The sequence below is a fragment of the Protopterus annectens genome, chromosome 7.part0 (genome assembly GCF_019279795.1).
Source record: "Protopterus annectens isolate FY-2018-M chromosome 7.part0, PAN1.0, whole genome shotgun sequence".
Taxonomy (NCBI): Eukaryota; Metazoa; Chordata; order Ceratodontiformes; family Protopteridae; genus Protopterus; species Protopterus annectens.
Window position 1 is genome coordinate 937,667,017 of NC_056739.1, and position 21,021 is coordinate 937,688,037.

Here is a 21,021-nt window from a genome sequence, read left to right on the forward strand (position 1 = left end):
GGCTAGGCTTAAAATGGCTCGCAAGGGCAGTTAGCCTAGTACTAATCTATGAACCTATGAATTACAATCATGTCATGACCTCACCACAGCCAATTGAGTCATCCCATAATAAGAGATTATGTTAATAAATTTCATTTCAAATTTAGAGCTAGCAGACAAAGTATTCCATTGAATTCCTGGAAAATTAAAATCTCCTAATACTATTATTTATTTATTTAACATTTGTTTACCAGGAAAGTCCAACTTGGAACTAAGCCAATTTTTAGCAGAGGCCTGGAGAGAAACACTTCAGATGCTTGTCTTTGAAATGTGGGAGGAAACCAGAACACCCGGACGAAACCAACACAAATGAATGGAAGACATGCAGACTCTGCACAGAAGGCACTCCAGCTGAGAATTGACATGGAGAACCTCTTGTTGTGAGGCAACAACACGAACGCTGCACCAGTGCACTGTCCATGTTACCTTTTTGTCAAGACAGCCATCTATAGTTAATAAATATTTCCAGTAGGTATCAGAATCCATTATAAATCTGATACATCTTTTAATTTTAATCCAGATAAATGTCATATAGTAGTAAAATCCTTATAAAATGGTTTACTTTGTTCACTACAGGCTTTAACATGGAAATGGCCAAAATCAAAAATTCTTCTCTTATTAGTTGTTCTCACAGTCACTTTAATTTGACTGTTTTAGACATATAACATCTATTCTCCTGTGTTTTCATGTGATCTATATCAATATTTTTAATTACTTTCCTTTTTGTGATATTTCTATTATAAATTGTAACCTTATCTATTAAATTTTCAGTTGTATCTTAACTTAGTGGTAATGATTGCTCAGTACACTGTAGTTTTGAACTGCCATTTACCAGTTTATCTAAACTTGTCACTTCATTGTTGTTCAACACAAAAACTCAGGGTATAGATCATTATTACCAGTTACCGAGAACAGTGCCATTTGGTAATGGCTTATTTAATCATTTACTTAATATATCTGTGCTACTTAATTCTTTATTTAACCCAATTTCAGATACAATCATTTCCACTGATTTCTTTCTTTCTTCACTATCAGTTGATTGCCTACATTCTGTTTCATCTAAGCATTTTATGCCCAATACTTTAGAAGTGACTTTTTTATATTTTCTCTTATTTAAACTAACATCAAAATATAAATGGTAAAAAGACCACACAGACAAACCATTCAGTAAAAACTGTGAGAAAAGTGGCCAAGCTAGAGTTTTCACTGTGTGATTCCTTAAACTTCCTGTAATGGAGGCCTATGGGATGTATGTAAATGACCCCTTAAGGACATCAAGTGTTTTGATGTCCTTAAGGGGTCATCTGGATATATCCCATAGGCCTCTATTACTGGATATTTAAGGTATCACATTATGAATAGGTTAGCTTGGCTGGGTTTTTGGGTTTTTCTTGCAGTTTTTTTTTTCAGTATCATATGGTAGTTTACCTTCTTCCTGTTTTCTTTTTTTGTTTTTTATTTATTTATTTATTTGTTTATTTATTTATTTTTGCTTTTTCTCTCCAAATGTTATTTTGTTCAGTATTTGCTTTGTAATTTCAGTATTTTGCGTTTCCACACAAGATCATAAAAGGAAAATCTACAAATTAACTGAGGAAAATGTAGAAGAAAATTTGTGATTTGAAATGCATCTTAAACACCAACATGTGCAATAACATTCTCATATATGTTGCTTCTCTTATTTATGATGAACACATCATGACCTTCAACAAACTTAGATTTACTGAGTGATGTAGCTCAACCTACAGGAATAAAACTGCACACTAATATGAATGACTGCATCTGACCTGTAAGAGGGAAAGATACCTATAATTACAGCTTTTCATTTTCCAAAAGCAAATTCATAAACTACCCTGACAGTGAAAATCAGAAAACAAAATGATAGAAACCTTCTTGTCCTTACATGTACCCCATCCAGAAACGGCAAAAAACAGAGTAATTAATGAGGCAAACTCTAACAATAAGAATCTGACAAGAAGCAGTGCAGTACCAACTATAAAAAATAAGCAACCAAAGAAACAAGCAAATAAAATGCAACACACACAGTGATGAAGTAAAAAAGTAGAAGTCCAATTTGAAATGGGAAGTTATCACCAAATACCACAATGTGCAGAAAATCTAGTCAAAATAGTAAAGTTAATAGATTACTACTGGTATGGAGAAGTAATACTTGTAATCTAACATAAAGATGCACAACAATCCATGTGTATCTTTATATGTAAATTACCAAGATGCTAAGTTTACCAGATAGACCAATAGGGTAATAACAGGAGTCCATATATCCTATAGGCCTCTATTGCAGGAGGTTTAAGATAGCGTTAAGGTAAGCTCTACCTTGGCTTTATTTTCCTTGTGGTTTTACTGAAATGTTTGTCTGTGTGACCTTTTTACCCTTTGGTTTAGATGTTAGTTGGGATATTTTGCAGGTACCTTAATGTTTATGGACATCAGCTGGGTTTAAAGACCATAGAGGGAATTCAATAAAGCCTACATGGAGTAATTTTCCATGTAGGCATAGTGGCATGGAGCTTACATAGAAGTAAGCAGCTGTGCAATCCAGTAAAAAGAGTTGAGAGGCGGGCACAAGCATGCCAACACGGAAGTGTCTGTGGCATGCAAATCACCATATAAGCAGGTGAATTGCATGCAAATGAGGGTGCAAAGTGATCCAGCAAGTAGATAAGCATTCGTGCAGATCCCATGTCAGTGTCTGAAGTGTACACAGAAACATTTCATGTACATGAAATTAAAAAGTGAACAGGGGCTGTAAAAACCCAGTTAGAAGGCCAACAATAGCAAAGCAGACACAGATATGTACAAAACTATGCCATGTGTGTCTAAAAAGTAATGGAAAACAATTTAAAATATATATTTTTAATACCCATATTATGTTTGCACTGTGTGCAGCAGTGCACCAACATGCCGTTATGCACAAAAAAAAATTAAAAGTGCAAAAACGAATAAAATAAAATATGTGACAATAATGCATTATAGGGCCTTGCATGGAGTATGTACAATGGTAGATGTCTGTGGTTGCTAAGGAGGCAGGTCCTGGAATAGTGTAGTATCCAGGTTGTGCATGGATCTGTATGCAAATGAGCTGGGGTTACTGAATAACAAAAATGGGTATCTGTGCCTGCAGATCAAACCCGTATAGCCTCAAACCGTGTTGGTGTCCAGAGAAGAGGTAGCTGATATCAGAAAGGGGTGTATCTCTATTTCTTTAATCACATTGGAGAACAGTGGCACCCCGTTTGTGCATAATGCTGATGAGTTAAGCAGAGGGGGTGTGTCCAGTGCTGCTAAGCTTTGTTAAGCTTTGGGCTGTGTGTTTAAGCTGGTTTGAGCATGTATACATGGCGCACCACTGTGCTGAGCATGCCCGTTCATGGGGGTGTGTCTCTTGACTGCTGAGCATTGTTTATACCTGCAGCACAGGTTTGCATGCTGTTTCACACTGCTTAGCAAGGAAGGATGCCAAAAAAAGAAAAAAAAAAAACCAAAATTGGCTGAGAAAACCAATCATATATACATTACTGATGACCCATGTTCCACCTAAACTGGGCCATTCCAAACCCTTAATGATGTACTTGGCAGGTGGAATGCATCGGAGTTCACCAATCACACAGGCTGCATCTGCAGTAGAGCACTATAAAGTGTGCATACAACTTACTATCTGATTCTTCCTCCATACTCTGCACCATTGGACTATAGACTTGGGAATATTAACTGAGAGAATGCTAGGGGCTGCTGCAGCTCTGCTACATCTGTATGTGCTAGATGCTGAGGTCAGTGCTGCTGTTGCTGACAATAGGCCTAGACTGAGAAGGAGAAGAATGTTCAGGCCCAGGGTAACCTTCCAGGAGCTACATGGGCTGGAGATTATAGAGCCCTACAGGGTTGACACGGAAATACTACAAGAACTCACCAAGCTCTGCTGCCCTCAACTCAGACCCAGAACCAACAGAGGGGAACCCATCCCAGTGGAAGCAAAGGTATGTGTAGGCCTTAGGATACTAGCTACAGGTACTTTTCAAAGACCAACTGGCGACATGATGGGGGTCTCACAGGCATCAGCATCCAAGGTAATCCACCAGTTCCTGGATGCCATGTAAACATATGCCGGTGAGCACATTTAGTTACCCCACACTCCTGTTGAGAGGGCCAGCAGTATGCATCTCTTCTACCATGGGGCACACTACCATGAGGTACATGGTGCCATAGATTGCATTCATATCTACAACAAAGCACTGCCCAGTGAGGAGGGTAGAGTCTACATCAACCGCAAGGCATATCACTCCATCAACTGCCAGGTCGTGTGCAATGCCCAGGGCATTATCATGAATGTGTGTGCTGGCAGCCCTGCCAGTTATCATCACTCCCATATCTGGCACACATTACAGCTATAGCAGATGTTTGCCGGGGGGACATCCCATACAGCCATCTACTGTGGGATGCTGGCTGCACACTGGAACCGTGGATGATGACACCCATCAGAAATGCACACACACCTACCGAAGAACACCATAATGATGCACACACACAAACTAGGAACATCATAGAGCATGTGTTTGGGCTGTTCAAGTCACGATTCCGGTGTCTCAATATATCTGGTGCAGCCCTGTAGTACTCTCCAGCCACATGGGCACAGATGTTCACAGTATGAGGCATGCTGCACAATATGATCCTGTGGAAACAGCTGCAGCAGGATCACCACAGGGAAGGGACACACAGCCCCCCACCACTGCCTAGGCCACAATGCCACACCCACAGGGGGACTCGGAGGAGGAACCTCCTGAGGCTACCCCTGTAGACAGATGTAGGTGTGCCCAGTATACCCTGGCATTTACCAAAAGGCAATGCATAGCAGATGTACTGACAACCTAGGTTCCTAGGGACTGGCACCTTACTCTGACTCACATTCATATTAAAAAGGATGCCAACCACACCACACAACCTGTACCTAACCATGTATTGGCTGTGTACTATGTGCATCAGACAGATTAAGCCCTGAAACACAGGTCTCTCTACTGCTGCATTCACAAGGTAAGTCACTTTCCTATACATCAAATGTACAGGATACTACACTATGGCAGCGTATGTATGGACTTGCTGCATGTATGTAAGGGAATAGAGTGGGCTACTGGGTTATATCCAGAGAACTAACAGCTACTTGGGACAACAGGTACTCTGTCCAATACTGAGTGCCCCGTAACATTCATTAGGCCACATGAATTATGCAAGGCCCCTGCATTATGCAAGGGAAATGCCAAACAATGAGGTCATAGGACAGATGCATGACTGTCAATGCTAGAATCCCCTACCTCCAACACATCCATGTTCCTATACAACTGCAGCAACAGAGTATGTTTGCAAGGATATATAGGCCACAAAAGTACCTCACAAAGAGGATCTTAGGCCTTAAACACTTATCCTATATGGACAGACTCAAAAATCTCCAACTATTCTGTCTCATATCACCTACTTAGAGGTGTTCTCTGCTTGACTTACAAAGCCATGTCTGACCCAGCTCTGTTAGAAGTGCCATCAAAATAAATCCCAATCCCTCCAACCACACACTCCAGAGACCTCAACCTCATTATCACAATCAAGAGAACATGCTGGAGGGACAGGTTCATAACCCAGAGACTGCCCATGCTATGGAATAGACTTCCCATATATGTTAAACAGAGCACCTCAATGGCCTTCTACAAGAGAAATCTTGATGAGTGGATAGGAAATAGAGCATTCACCCCAGGATCACTCCAGTGGCTCTACTCGAGAGACGCACTGAGAACTAAGGTCTGGTGGCACGATGCCATGGTAATCCTATGGGCTAGGCTTATAAAGGCTCCAGGATCATTAGCCTACTACACACCTATGTACCTATATCAGCAGACCACACATTTCCAGGGCTGTGACATACAACCTGACCACATATTTTACCCACAAAATGCAGGGGTCAGTGAATGTCTGTATGCTGTTGATAGTGTGAGGAATTAAACCTCTCTCTCTCTCTGGCAGCTGGTGTGGCTCACTGGGGTAAAGACATTAGCATGGGTGATGGTGTTGATGGTTCAAAGCTGACAGCATCTACAACTTTTGCTTGTGAGTTACTTGTATGGTAGGAGTCCCACAGACTGTCATAACACCATAGTCTGTTACTGCAAGATAGCTGGACATAGACAGCTATGTGAAAATATGTCTGTGTATACGAACAGCTATGTATATCTCCCCCTATCCCCCCTCACACATGATTAGCCTAGCTATCAGTATGTGGCAAACATATATATGTATATACAGATATATATATATATATATATATATATATATATATATATATATATATATATATATAATATGATAGGTATATACAGCTATATCTACATATACATATATCTATATCTATATATATATATATATAAATATATATATATATATATATATATATATATATAATGTGTGGACTGATATAAACTCTCCACACATATCGACATAACAAATTTAGATAACGTACACACACAGCAAGAGTTAAGATGACATCCCATTATACACGTGTGTGTGTGTGTGTGTGTGTGTGTGTGTGTGTGTGTGTGTGTGTGTGTGTGTGTGTGTGTGTGTGTGTGTGTGTGTGTGTGTGTGTATCTATATATATATATATATATATATATATATATATATATATATATATATATAGATATATAGATATATATATATATATGTCTACTTCTGTTTGTTGAAAGTACATTTCATCAACAAACAGAAGGCAGAGCACACTTCCGTGAAAGTGCACTACATCGAAAGTACACTTTCACGAAAACTGATTCACCGAATCGCATTATAGTGGGGATACGGGAATATATCCTTTATATTTAAGTATGGGAGGGCACAGCTCCCCACATGAGGGGTGCAGGGGGACTTGCCCCCTGCATAAATGTGATTTAGTGTTTTTTTTTATTTTTTTATTTTTTTTTATTTTTTTTGTGGGTTTTTTTTTTTTATTTTGTGTTTCACGAAAGTGCATTTTTGATAAAGTGCACTTTTGCGAAAGTGAGTTCCATGTTTACGTTTCGATGAAACATAATTTCAATGGATCAACATAGATCCATATATATATATATATATATATATTTATATATACAAATGTCCCCACTTGCACATAGAATGCTGAGGTTATCTGTACCTACACATTTATTTATTATTTGTTTACCAGGAAAGTCCAGCTTGAAACAAAGACAATTTTCAGAGGAGGCCCAGGGAGAAACACTCCAGATGCATGTCTTTATAATGTGGGAGGAAACCAGATCACCCAAAGGAAGCTCACACAAATGCAGGGAGAGCATGCAGACTGCAAACAGAAGGCACCCCAGCTGAGAATTGAACTGGAGACCCTCTTGCTGTGAGGCTATAACACTACCACTGCTTCACTGCACCATAATTCAAGGCAAATTCCTTGCCATTCATGTCTCAAACACATTAAGTGGCTATGATCAAAGAGAGGACAATACTACTCTATGCTGTTATGTTATATTATGTTGTACTATGTTAAGAAATGCATTTATATAGTTTTATTTATTTTACTAAGCTGGTAAGCCTTGGCCCGTTTCTTTTTTCAGAGGTAATCTGTGAGCGGTGTTTAGTTAACTAACTTGCACACTGCCAAATAGCACAAATGAAGATGGAAGAAATGAAACCCAGCACTACAGGGTGAAACTCACAGCCTACTTCCCTTTCCTAAACTGCTACAATATGTTACTCACTCTACAACAAGAGCAAAAACAAAAACAGGAACAATAGAAGCTGTCTACAGTCAAAACTGCTTATAAAAACTGTTTATTGTAAGTGCTTTCGGCCGGGTAGATACCTGGCCTTCTTCAGACAAAACAGTTTGATAAAATGCATAAGCTTCTTATATACACTTAATTAGACACAGCAGTTTAATTAATCAGCTCAGAAGTGGAAATTTAAAGTTACAATATCACTCCAAACCTCCAAGCTGGAACTAGATGTCAGCAAAATGCTCGTTATAACCTATTTGTTCAATAAAAGTTACACACGCATTTTTAAACACAATTAAAACATTTATATACATTTAAATCATTGAGTAAATTTCATTAAAACTTTTAATCAAACAAATAAATATATGTATATATTATCACCCACAACCAATGGGTCCGTTCTAATTTCATTATTAATGTTAGTATTAATATTATTAAGTCTCCTTACTAAGCTTATTACTATATACCAGTTTGTCATTACTATTAAATATAACAATATTAGAATTATTAATGACATATCTACACATCAGTTCTTTGCCTAAAGGTCGTAATCCAACCTAACATAGAAATTCCAATTATAATAGTGAACCAGAGAATCAATGTATACACTTAATATCAACCATAATATTATAGATTAATCCTATATTATGTAGAAAAATAACCTACTTTATATATTCAATGTTTACTTATATGCAGTTGGTTCGTCACCATTATATGCTTACATTGCGAACAACTACCGCATCTAAACATACCTTTTGCTTTTTTGTTGTTATAACATACATTATTTTTCATTTCCAAAATAGAATTTAGATTCTTCCCACTTCTATTACTTCTAATGATGGTCCAATTTTTGTTCAAAGCCTCTCTAATAGGGCATAATCTAAAGAATATGTACAAAGAAAATTTGTATGTTGTGCTGAATATTGGTCGACTGTACCCAACAGTGTGGAATTCACACCCCCAACTTGACAGCCTACATCGTCCATCACAGAACCAATATGTGCTGTTTCACACCCCAACAATAACAGAGCAAAAAACCCATTGGCTCTTTTCTGAACTACCTCATTTTTAACACACATCAATAAGTGTACAGGATATCCTCTATTGAGGAACATAGTTTCCAATAATTTACATTCTGAATCAAAGTCACAGTGGTCCGAAATCATATGGGCAGCCCTCACCATTTGTCCCTTGACCACTGCCCTTTTCTGATGGTATGGGTGATTGCTTGAAAAATGAAGGAAAGTGTTAGAATATGTTGGTTTTCTATAAATATTACTTTTATATCTAGAATTTGTGCTATCCTTAATTAGTAAGATATCTAGGAAGCGAATGGACTCCTCCCTTAATGTATAGGTGAATTCTAAAAAAGTGGTGGTTTTCGAAATGTTTTTAATGAACTCAGGTATTTTAGAGACATCTCCTTTCCAAATACAGAACATATCATCTTGGTACCTGGTGTACCAGGAGACATTGTTCTTAAACAAAGGTTCATTCTACAATAAATTACGTTCCCAATATGTCATTATGGCATTGGCGAAACTTCCACCACATGGGGAGCCCATAGCTACCCCTCATTTTTGTAAGTAGAATTTTTCTTCGAATGTTAAATAATTGTTGGTCAAAGTTATTTCCAACAATGTCTCAATTAAATTAATGGTATCATTATCAACATTTTTCATGAGCAAAAATTCCCTAATCCACTCTATTCCAATAGTATGAGGAATGACTGTGTATAAATCCTTTACATCTATTGTAAGGAAACAGATGTTAGACTCAAATTCAAGTTTACTAATGTTCTCTAAAAAACTCCACGAATCCTTACATATTTGTATCTCACTTTCAAGATGTGGTTTAAGAATGCTATCTATGTATTTGGCACACCCATAAGTGATTGAACCACAACCATCAACAATTGGTCTAAATGGTGGGTCTTTCAAAGATTTGTGGATTTTAGGGGTGCCAAATAAAGCTGGAGTAATAGGTGCAAGCATTAAAAGATAGTGGTACAACTCCATGTTGATAGCTCTTTCGAGAAATAAATCCTCTAACATATTTCAAATTTTTTTATAAGCTACATTGACTTAATTTAAAGAGACTCTAATATATACCTCACTATTTAGATGTTTGCGCATTTTTGTCACATAAACATCATGGTCCATGAAGACCAGACCTCCCCCTTTGTCTGGCTTCATGACTCTAATATTGCACTCTTTTAATAAATTAATACAATCCTGCTCTAAAATACTAAAGTTGTGTCTAGTGACTCGGTTTTGATAACCTTCTCTTGTAGCTCTAAAATCAAATTCACACATTCTTTCAAAAGTAACTCAGGATGAATTGGAGGATTAAATAAACTTGAAACCTTAATAGAGCTAGGTGTATTCAAGTTATTACCCATAATCAAATTCAGGTTAAGTTTACGGACAAATAATTTGAGGTCAATTAAAGTGTCAACAATGTCCATTCTTCTGTTAGGGACCAATGTCAGCCCTTTCAACAAGAAATCAACCATCTCCTGGTGGACGTCCAAAATGGTGTAATTAAAAATTTTAAAGTCGCCCTTTGAACTAGTATAAATTCTTGGGGCTAGAATGTCAATATTATCGTATACTATCGCCTCCGCTGTCTTTTTGTGTTGTTCCTCCCTTGGGGGCGATAGTTGTTGTGTTGACGATTGCTGGTTCGAGTGTTGTTGCTGGACTGAAAATCCTGTCGGTTAGATTCTTGAGTCCTATTGTCCCTATTACCAGAATTGTTATTGTTGGGAACATTACTACCCCTGACATTGTTGTATTGTTGACCTGCATTATTCAATCGCTCACTCCTCCTAAGAGGCTGATTGACTCATTCGTCAGTTACAGAGTTTTGTTGAAATGAAGTACCTTCATCTCCGTTTTCATCTGTATTCAACACAGTCATTTGGTCATAAGACACATTAGAGGGGGGGTTTAGGGTATGCCCGATTTTTAGCATAATTGTTAACATCCCTAGCAATCTTTTTCTTTTTAGTGGCCAGCAGTTTATTTAAAGTTGTCTCAATGCTTGTGTATATTCGACAATACTCGTACTTATACCTAACAAAATCAATATGATTCTTAATGACACGTTCCAGCATTTCTAGATCTGTTTTAAGGCCACAAATGTCAGTATTGTAAAAGTTAATAAGGGCTTGCAAAAACTCTAATCCTTGCCAATCAAAAAGTTCAAGTAATTCATGGTGAAACACTGATTCGCTAACAAGCCCCGCTGGATAGCGTCATTGCCTGAGCCCTTTTGGAATGATCTTTCTGTTTATGCATTCTATTATTATGTTGTACTATGTTAAGAAATGCATTTACACAGTTTTATTTATTTTACTAAGCTGGTAAACCTTGGCCCGTTTCATTTTTCAGAGGTAATCTGTGAGCGGTGTCTAGATAATAACTTGCACACTGCCAAATAGCACAAATGGAGTTGGAAGAAATTAAACCCAGCACTACAGGGTGAAACTCATAGCCCTACTTCCCTTTCCTAAACTGCTACAATATGTTACTCACTCTACACTTTCTGTCTTCTTCCCATGGTATCCTTTCCTGCATCTATTTTCACTTGCGTCTTCTAATGTCTTCATACCTCTCTATATAATGATATGCTCCTATCCCTGTAGCATAAGCCTTTTCATCCATTATGGCTACATCTTATCAAAAAAAGCTCTGCTAAGCATAATTCCATTTTTCCATCCACGGGGTAATTGGGTAACTGGGTAATTTGTTTAAATCAGTTTGCTCGCTTTCCATTGTTATATAAAAAAATCACTCTTGATTCATCTGCTTTTACTTTATTTGTGTTTCTTCCTACTTTATTGCATTTATTCTGCTGCATTTATTACTGCTTGTTAGTAGCCTGATTAAATTGTAACTGTTATTCTAAGCTTTTGGTTGAAGCACTTGGGCTTCAGACCAGTTGTTTTACATTAAGAAGGTTTGTGGTCTGCACTGTTTTGGCAGGACAGGGAGCTTACATACTTCTAAGTTGAGAGTTGCTGATTGAAGGCTTAATGTCTGTTATTCTAAATGTGTATTAGTTCTGGTATAAGCACTTCGGCTTCGGGCCAGTTATTTTACATTAAGAAGGTGTTGTCTACACTCTTGTGGGAGGAGAGGGTAGATTCTGCCCTTCTGAGCTGGGAGTTTCTGGTTAAAGGCTTATTGTGCCTGCTTATTTGAATTGTTTCTTTCTGAAATAGGTACGCCTTGTTTGCTGTAGCATACACTAAATTCAGACCTGCTGAATCAAACTTTGTTGTATAACTTGAGCACTAATCCAGACCATCTTTTTTTGGAGAAGGTTCCCCTGACCCTAGTGGCACGAGTTTGCAGTTAGAACTTGTCTGATCGAAGACTGCTGGAATGGGTCTCAGTTTTTAGCTTTTTATTGGTTAATTGGTTAATTTGTTTAAATCAGTTTGCTCATTTGCTACTGTTATATTAAAAACAAAAAACAAACAAAAAATCCAGAACAACTAATGAAAATAAATTAAACCGAACCAAAGCCGCAAAAAGATGACAAAACTTTTAATTCAACACATCCACAGTAAACGCTTTCATCCACTATGGACTTCTTCAGGCTGTATAATGTGTTACAAAAAATACAATCATTAAACACACATGACCTATGATGTCACATGACATACTTTTTTCCATTTTAAGGAAAGCGATGAACTCCTTCCTGTCATTCAAACCAGGTGGATGGCAAGCATTCAGTTTTACTTGCCATTCATACTCCTTCCAACTCAGTTCTTCTTCTGCATCAAATTTTTTATCTGCTTCCAAAACTTCATCCAAAACACAAAACTTAAATTTACTTTGCACTTATTGTCCTTATAATGCTTACTGATAGCATTTTTATCATCTTGCACACTTACAGCATACTTGTGCTCATACAATGTGTTAAAATGCAGCAATCCAGGAATGTACCAATGTTTAATGTGCAGTTTATGTGATTTGCTGTGGACTTAGGTCAGAGATATTACAGTGGGTACTGTATGGGTGCATATAAAAGGCAGATATGCTTGCAAATCAAGATTCATAGTGTATTTGATTGCGTGTATGTCATGTACTGCATTTTATGTAGGGCAAACAACAAGAGAATTAAATAAAAGAATGTATGAGCACAAGTATGCTGTAAGTGTGCAAGATGATAGAAATGCTATAAGTAAGCATTATAAGGACAATAAGTGCAAAGTAAATTTAAGTTTTGTGTTTTGGATGAAGTTTTGGAAGCAGATAAAAATTTGATGCAGAAGAAGAATTGAGTTGGAAGTAGTATGAATGGCAAGTAAAATTGAACGCTTGCCATCCACCTGGTTTGAGTGACAGGAAGGAGTTAGGAAAAAATTATGTCATGTGACATCATAGAGCATGTGTATTTAATGATTGTATTTTTTGTAACACATTATACAGTCTGAAGAAGTCCTTAGTGGATGAAAGCGCTTACTGTGGATGTGTTGAATTAAAAGTTTTGTCATCTTTTTGTGGTTTTGGTTCAGTTTAATTTATTTTACTGTTATATTAAAAAAAATACACTTTATGTATCGACAATTAGCTAGGGTTAAATTATTCCCGGCACCATAAATTCTGCTCTTCAAATTTTCCCTTAGAACTAGCCAGTTTTTTAGTTTTAGCATTCAAATCTATGTCTTTGAGCACAGCACTTGTTCAGAACTTGTTGTAAGCACTAAATAAGCTACAAACCACTACAACACTCAACTTTCCTCACTTGTCTAGAGGAAAATAGTTTTTAGTACTTAATAAATAAGCACCTATCCAGGCATGTCTAAGGGTCAGCTCCTGGTGTTTTCTTCTGTCTACTTGATGAATCTGGGCATCTTGGGGCAATGCAGCAATTGCCACATGTACACAGACAACCCTCTCCTCCTACCACCCAACACTACAACCTGTGATAGATGCACTTATATAGCCAAACTGGAAGCAAAGCTGTCTTCACCCAAGACTGGATTAGACAGTCAAGAGGGGAAGATAAACACTTGCACCACACTACACTCATCACATAGTCCCTCAAAACCTACACCACCAAAACACACACCTACATTCCTGGAGGCTCTCAATAATAATCTGCTCAAGCAACAGAGAACTCCAAAGCAGAAATGCAAGCAACCTCCAACCCCCAACACAAGACACACACGTACATTCACGGAGGCTCTCAATAAAAATCTGCTCTAGCAACAGAGAATTCCAAACAGAAATGCAAGCAACCTCCACCCCCCAGTACAACCCAAATGACACATAGCCCACAAACTCAGTGTACCACTCAATGACAGCCCATAAGGCATAACAACATACCCAACACTCTAGTCATAGGTGACTCTATAGTCAGGCACACTGATGTTCCACTCACCAGGCTAAACAAGGAAAAAGTTACTGTCAGGTGCCAGGATCCACCACATAATGCACTCATTCAGGTCACTCCATAACAAGTACAAATATGACTCTGTCATTGTCGATGTTAGTGTGAATGACCTGAGACTTACCTCCCTGGACTACATGAAAAGAGAAATGGAGAAGATCTCTGATCTTGTAGCCCAGGCAGGTATGACCCTAGCCCTGAGTAGCATTGTGACACCCATGCCCTGGCCCAGCAATCAGGGAGCCTCAATCCTCACCACTAACACCAGAGTCTCATATATGAAGAAAGGATAACAGATACACACAGTAAAGTGCAATTTCTCTTCAGAGCATATAGAGATCACAATCAGTCTGGGGCTGGTCGCTCCCTTGATCTCCAGGTCCCCAATAAGACTCCCCACTGGCACAGCTATAGGGTCCAGATCTCAGCTTAGCTGGGCAAGCTAAAATCTCCAGCACTCTCTCTGTCCAACCAGTGCTTCGTGTCCCTGCCCAAGTAGCTGACAGACACACACTTTGAGATATGAGGTTATACAATCACACAGATACTTCTGGTGAAGGCTGGCACAGGTTCTCCAGCTGTGCCCCTTCTACCCAGACTATATGATAGTAGCGGCTGCCACCACCCAGCAAATATTATCAGCTACCCGAAGGCCCTTAAAAGGGTGCCCAATTATGACTGTGCAATATTATTATCCAATTGGTAAGTGTGACTAATCAGTCAAGGTTTATTAGAGTGGCTTTGTACAATAAACTCTATAAATATGCAATGTACTCTAGAGATTAACTTATCTCTACACAAAACAGCCACAGTTAAAAGGTTTTAAAATATTTAATAATAACTAATTAAACCATAAGACAATACTTTCTACTACACAGAGCTAGTCAAGAGTTCAGAGATCACACAGAAATACTTAAAGTAAATCAGTAGTACAGTTACGACATCACACAGAAACACTTAGTCTAAACTTTATAGTTCCTAGCTAATCTAAAAGAAAACACAAGTCTAAGATAACTTACATAAGAAAACAGGCAGTGGTGAGTTGGATAGTCAGACAAAAATGCTTAATAATCTCTGTTTCTCACTGTTTAAATTGAAACTGCAGTTCTGCTAAAACATTACATCATCTTTTTTACACTTCATGGAGCTCCCAGGCTGACAAAAACTGCATTTACATTCTTTTACACTTAGAGCAATAAAGGACATTCCACATGTAAATTCTGGTCATTAACTTTAGCCTTAAAACAATAGGCAGGAAGCCTTCATCTAGCCGGACTGGAGCCAGTGATGAAATAATTTTAATTTCAAAGGACCAACAAGAAATGCTTGACTTAGCTTTCTTTACAGCAGATGGCAATGTTGTCACATTGTTTTAAGTTCAACATTCATATTTGCAAATGATATAATTATATGCACAATTCTATCTGGCTAGGCTGGCAGCCTTCACCCATCTCTGCCAGTCTTCACAATCATCCTGCCATCATCCAGAATGATACCACAGTGCATGGACAAAATGATTGACTTCAAAAATTGGCAAAGCTTCAGGTGTCATTCTAAGGGTATCCAGTATCTGTCTGCCTGGGATGACATGATCGACAGACTATGATGCTTTGATACAGATGTCCTGTACCTGTCGTCCTTGGTATTCCGGATACTGGCTAAGGCTCTTTCCACCCCTATAGTGCCTTTTTTAGGCACGGTTCAAATGACAAATTCACCACCATAGCAGGTACAAGCAAGCAAAATCTGAGGGTAATTCTACTCAATGCTAGAAGTCTAAACCTCAAAAACCATTCACTCGAGGCACTCCTTAAAATGGAGAACATCAATATCTGTCCAGTGAGAGAGACCTGGTTCAAGGCTCCAGAGATCACCCCTGCATTACCAGGCTATAATTCATACCACACCTTTCGGCCACCTAACCTGGTCTGAAACACTAAAAGCAGAGGCATGTCCATATTCATTAAGAATATCCACACCTCCAGGCTAGTTGCTCAGCATAATGCATCCAAGATGATCAAAGTGCAACTAACTCTGGGCAAGACTCCAATCCAAATTGTAACTTGCTAGAGATCCCCCACCATGCCCCAGGATTACCACTCCTCTTTTCTTGATACACTGGAAAATATTAGGGTACAACCCAACACCCTAATAATGGGAGATTTCAACTACCCCACCATTAGCTGGGAAAACTACTCATGTACCAACCCTTTTGCTCAATGTTTTCTGGAATTCATAAATTCCAATGCCATGGATCAACTTATCCACACCCCCACCAGGGTCAGCAGTATCCTAGACCTGGTCATTAGCAACATGGGTGACTGGTGTTCCACACCAGAGGTCAATTTCTCATTGGACAGATCCGACCACAAGCCAATCACCCTAGACATCCACATCCTGCCCCCTCCCCCCATTAGAGAAACCACCATAAAAACATTTCTCCAAAGCCAACGCCACACTTCTTAAGAGAGAAGTGGCAAACTTCATGACACCCATGCAGATGGACAGTAGAGGTACAAATGCTGAATCATACACAAATACACTTTATAAGCACTTACACGAGTGCATGGATCATGCTATCCCTAACAGAACCAAGATGCTATCCTCCAAAAAAAGAAAGCCAATCTGCTGGTCCCCTGCCATAAACAAACTCTACAACAGAAGAAAGCAACTGTTGCAAAAAAGAGTAAAATCCCATTATTGGAGGAACTCCATGGTCAGCCTCAGTAAGAAGCTGAGATCCCTCATAAAATCCTCCAAAGCTAGTTATGAACACAACATTGCCACTGATTCTAAAGACAACCACAAAGCATTCTATAGCTATGTCAAAATTCTCAATGCCAACACTCAGATCTGCTCTGAGTTACAGTACAATGGCATTAAATATACAGAATCAACTGATATTGCCAACATCCTGGCAGATAGGTCCAGTCTACCTTTACCCCCCTCACCCCCTAAAGGGCCCATCTCTCTACTGGAAGAATGCAAGCTTTCTGTAATCATGGCTGCACAGGTAAAAACCACACTCTCCAAAGCCAAGAACACAGCATCCATGGGACCTGACAACATCCCAGGCTGTGTTCTACAAGAACTACAGAATCAACTGGCACCCCACCAAAGCACCATATTCAATCATAGCCTCACCTCAGGCTTTGTGTTCACTGAAGGTGCACAGCAACAATTATCCCACTCCAGAAAGGGGGAGATAACACAGACCCCAGGAACTACTGCACCATTAGCCTAACTAGCCTGGTCTGCAAGGCCATGGAATGTATCTTCATGGAACTTATAAACAAAGACATTGGTAATCTCCAAACTCTGGACCCCACCCAGTTCAGGTTTGTAAACGGCAGGTAATGTCTCCTAAACCTGATAGACTTCTTTGAAACAGTCACAAAATCCGTAGATGAGGGTAAGGTGGTTCACACAACTTATCTAGATCTCGCCAAGGCTTTTGTCACCATTCCCCTCTTTGAAATTATAGATAAACTCACTAAACTAAGTATTAATCCCTATGTCACAAAATGGATTGCCAACTGTTTCACTGACAGAACCCACACTGTGAAAGTAGCAGACTCCAAATCTGACTTCAGACCAGTGACAAGTGGAGTACCACAGGGTTCAGTCCTGGGTCCTCTCCTGTTTGGTATCTACTTTTCTGAAGTACAGGCTAACACAGAAGATCTTTGGCTAATGAAGTTCACAGATGACTGCAAACTAGGAGCCATAATTGAAACTCCTGATGATGTGGGCATCCTACAAAAGGGCCTCACTGAGACAGATGCCTGGTGTCAAAACCATGGCTTTAAGCTCAGTGCCAAAAAGTGCATTGTCATCCCCTTTACTAAAAACTCTGTACCCATGAGCTACCACATAGGTGGTAGTCTAGTTAACACCAAAAGTGTGATAAGAGACCTTGGGACACAGGTGGACAGTAGTCTCTCCTTTGATAAACACATCACCACAGTAGTCAGGAAATTCTGTTATGTGGCACACCTCATCACAAAAGGTTTCTTATCCAGGAAAAAAGATGTCATTGTTCCCCTCTACTTGTCACTCATTAGACTCATTATAGAGTACAACACCCCTTTTGGTATGTACCTCACAAAACATCTACAACAACTGGAAAGGACACAGAAATACCTCACAAAGTGGATTACTGGCCTCAAACAGATGCCCTACGCAGACCGTCTCAAAAAACTCCAGCTTTACTCCGTCGCATATCAACTACTCAGAGGCAGTCTCTGCCTAACATACAAAGCTATGTCAAACCCAGAGCTGTTGGACATGCTCTACTTAAAGAAATCCCAATCCCTCTGTGCTACATGCTCTAGGGACCTAGACCTTGTCACCACAATAAACAGAACATGCTGGAGGGATAGATTCCTGTCCCACAGACTTTCCATACTCTGGAACAAACTACCTATCTATATCAAACAAAGCTCCTCATTAGCACTCTTTAAGAAAAATATAGATGATTGGATGGGAAATAGGAAATTCACCCCAGGATCACCTCTGTGGCTCTGCTCAACAGGGGCACAGGAAAATAATTTTCTTTGGTGGTGAAAGCCAGAGTACCTTTTTGGCTGGGCTTATATAGGTCCTACGGCCAATAGCCTAGTACCTGCCTATGAACCTATGAACCTATGTTTTGACTTTGTAAATTGCTTCTTGATCTAAATGTTATAGCATATTTTTGCATCTGTAAATATGTGCATATCTTATAACATATTCATATATTTGTAGATATGTTCAGTTCTTATGTGATCCTTTTCCCCCAATCTGTGCTTGCAACTTTTTTTCCTTTGAGATTACTGCATCACAACAGTAAACAAATATAAATAAATAATGTTACATTATTCTTTGTTACATCATGTTATATGTTATTCTATGTTATGTTATGTTATGTTATGTTATGTTATGTTATGTTATGTTATGTTGTGGGTATTCAGCATCTATCTACTTCAACTAAATCTAAACTCATAAAAAAGTATCACTCTTGAGTAACAATAATACATTTTTCCTTTACACAAAGTTACAGATTTTATTTGATTAAATTTAATTTGCTTTAACCTTATTTGAAATTAGGGAGGTTCATTTCTATTCACCCTAAATTATGAAACTGGATTTATAGCTTTCTTAAGTGGATGCACTTTTGTCACTGCAAGCCTGTGCTGACTCTGTGCATGTTTAATTAACTCAAACAATTCACCAATTAAACAGACTTACTGAGATCATAGTTCCAACAAAGCACTGAACATACTTTTGTGTTTTATTTCAAGAATACTGCACATAGTGTGGCTGGATTTCTAAGTAACACACATGTGTAGGGCTTTAATAAACTGTTCCAAATAAGTCTGCTTTTAGACTTATCTTGCAGTTGGCTTTGAGGATCAAGGAGCTGTTATTGAATTGTTTCCTGTTGTCCAGTGGTACACGGTTTGATTCTCTCAGCCTCCATTGAATAACTGTGCAATTCTGCACAAGTCACTTAGCTCCTGGGCTGAGTCTGAAAAAGGTAATGAAGATCAGTGCTCTACCATTAAAAATAAATAAAATAAAATTTAAGAAAATGCAGTACCCCCTAATTATGCCCACACTGTAAAATGGGAAATATCTCCAACTTCCCAGTTTAAGGATAGTTTTTTAAGTTAGTATATCTGTTAAAATGTTTTATTATAACTATGTGGGATTACTATACTCATTTTTTTCTGACCTGCCATAAAATACCGGTAGTAGCTGGAATACCTTTAGGACAGCCATTCTCCTTATTTACTGGTAGCTTCATCATATAGTGATCACAAAATGCATTATAGTGCTGTGTTACTATATGACTACACATGTATCATCATAGTATGCTCTGGTTCTACACTTCTGCTTTCAGGTTTTTTTTTTTGCACTGTTTGAAATGCATTCTTCCTCAAATCCCTTGAGAAGTATCTTCAGTTGTCTGATGGTAACAGACCAAGTCTGCAAAAAGACAATAATCCACACACCCACAGAAACATGTGCTTAACACTGAGCAGGTGGTGTAATGTGCAATAGTTGTAACGCAGGCCTTGGACAGGCCATATTATCCATGGCTAGTTGTCCACACACTAAACTGAACTAAGCCAGACATGGCCATACTGAGAACTGTACACACATAGCAGGGATGTTAACAGGTATCCCACTCCTATGATACTAGTGACAATAACACCAGCATGCTGGTGCACTCTGCAAGCCACACATGCTGTGTAATACAAGGACACTTTACGTAGGCCACAAGAACTGTGGCTGCATCCACAAATACAACAGACATAATCTGTGGTGCATGCAATAAGTACTGTGGGCTATAGTGTGTACACATGAGTAGGGGCTCTAATCTCATAACAGGTAACTCTGTGTGTGTGTGTGTGTGTGTGTGTGTGTGTGTGTGTGTGTGTGTGTGTGTGTGTGTGTGTGTGTGTGTGTGTGTGTGTGTGTGTGTATATATACAGCTATATCCCCTGCAACAGTAAAGATATGCCCATCTGGCCTATGTGTATGCAATGTTTTTTTTTTTTCATTTTATGGCCCTGTGACTAGCTGCTTTCCTCAAAATTGGCCTCCTTTATAAAGTCTGTTGATGTCATCCACCTTAACATCAGTGTCTAATTTCAAGTAATCTCCATGGAGCATGCAATAAGTACTGCAAGCTGTAGTATATATTGATAGATAGGTAGGGGTTGTAATCTTAACAGCCAACTACCTGTGTGTAAATATCACCCCTTGCAGTAGTACAGACATGCCTATCTGTGAGCAATGGTTGTACCTT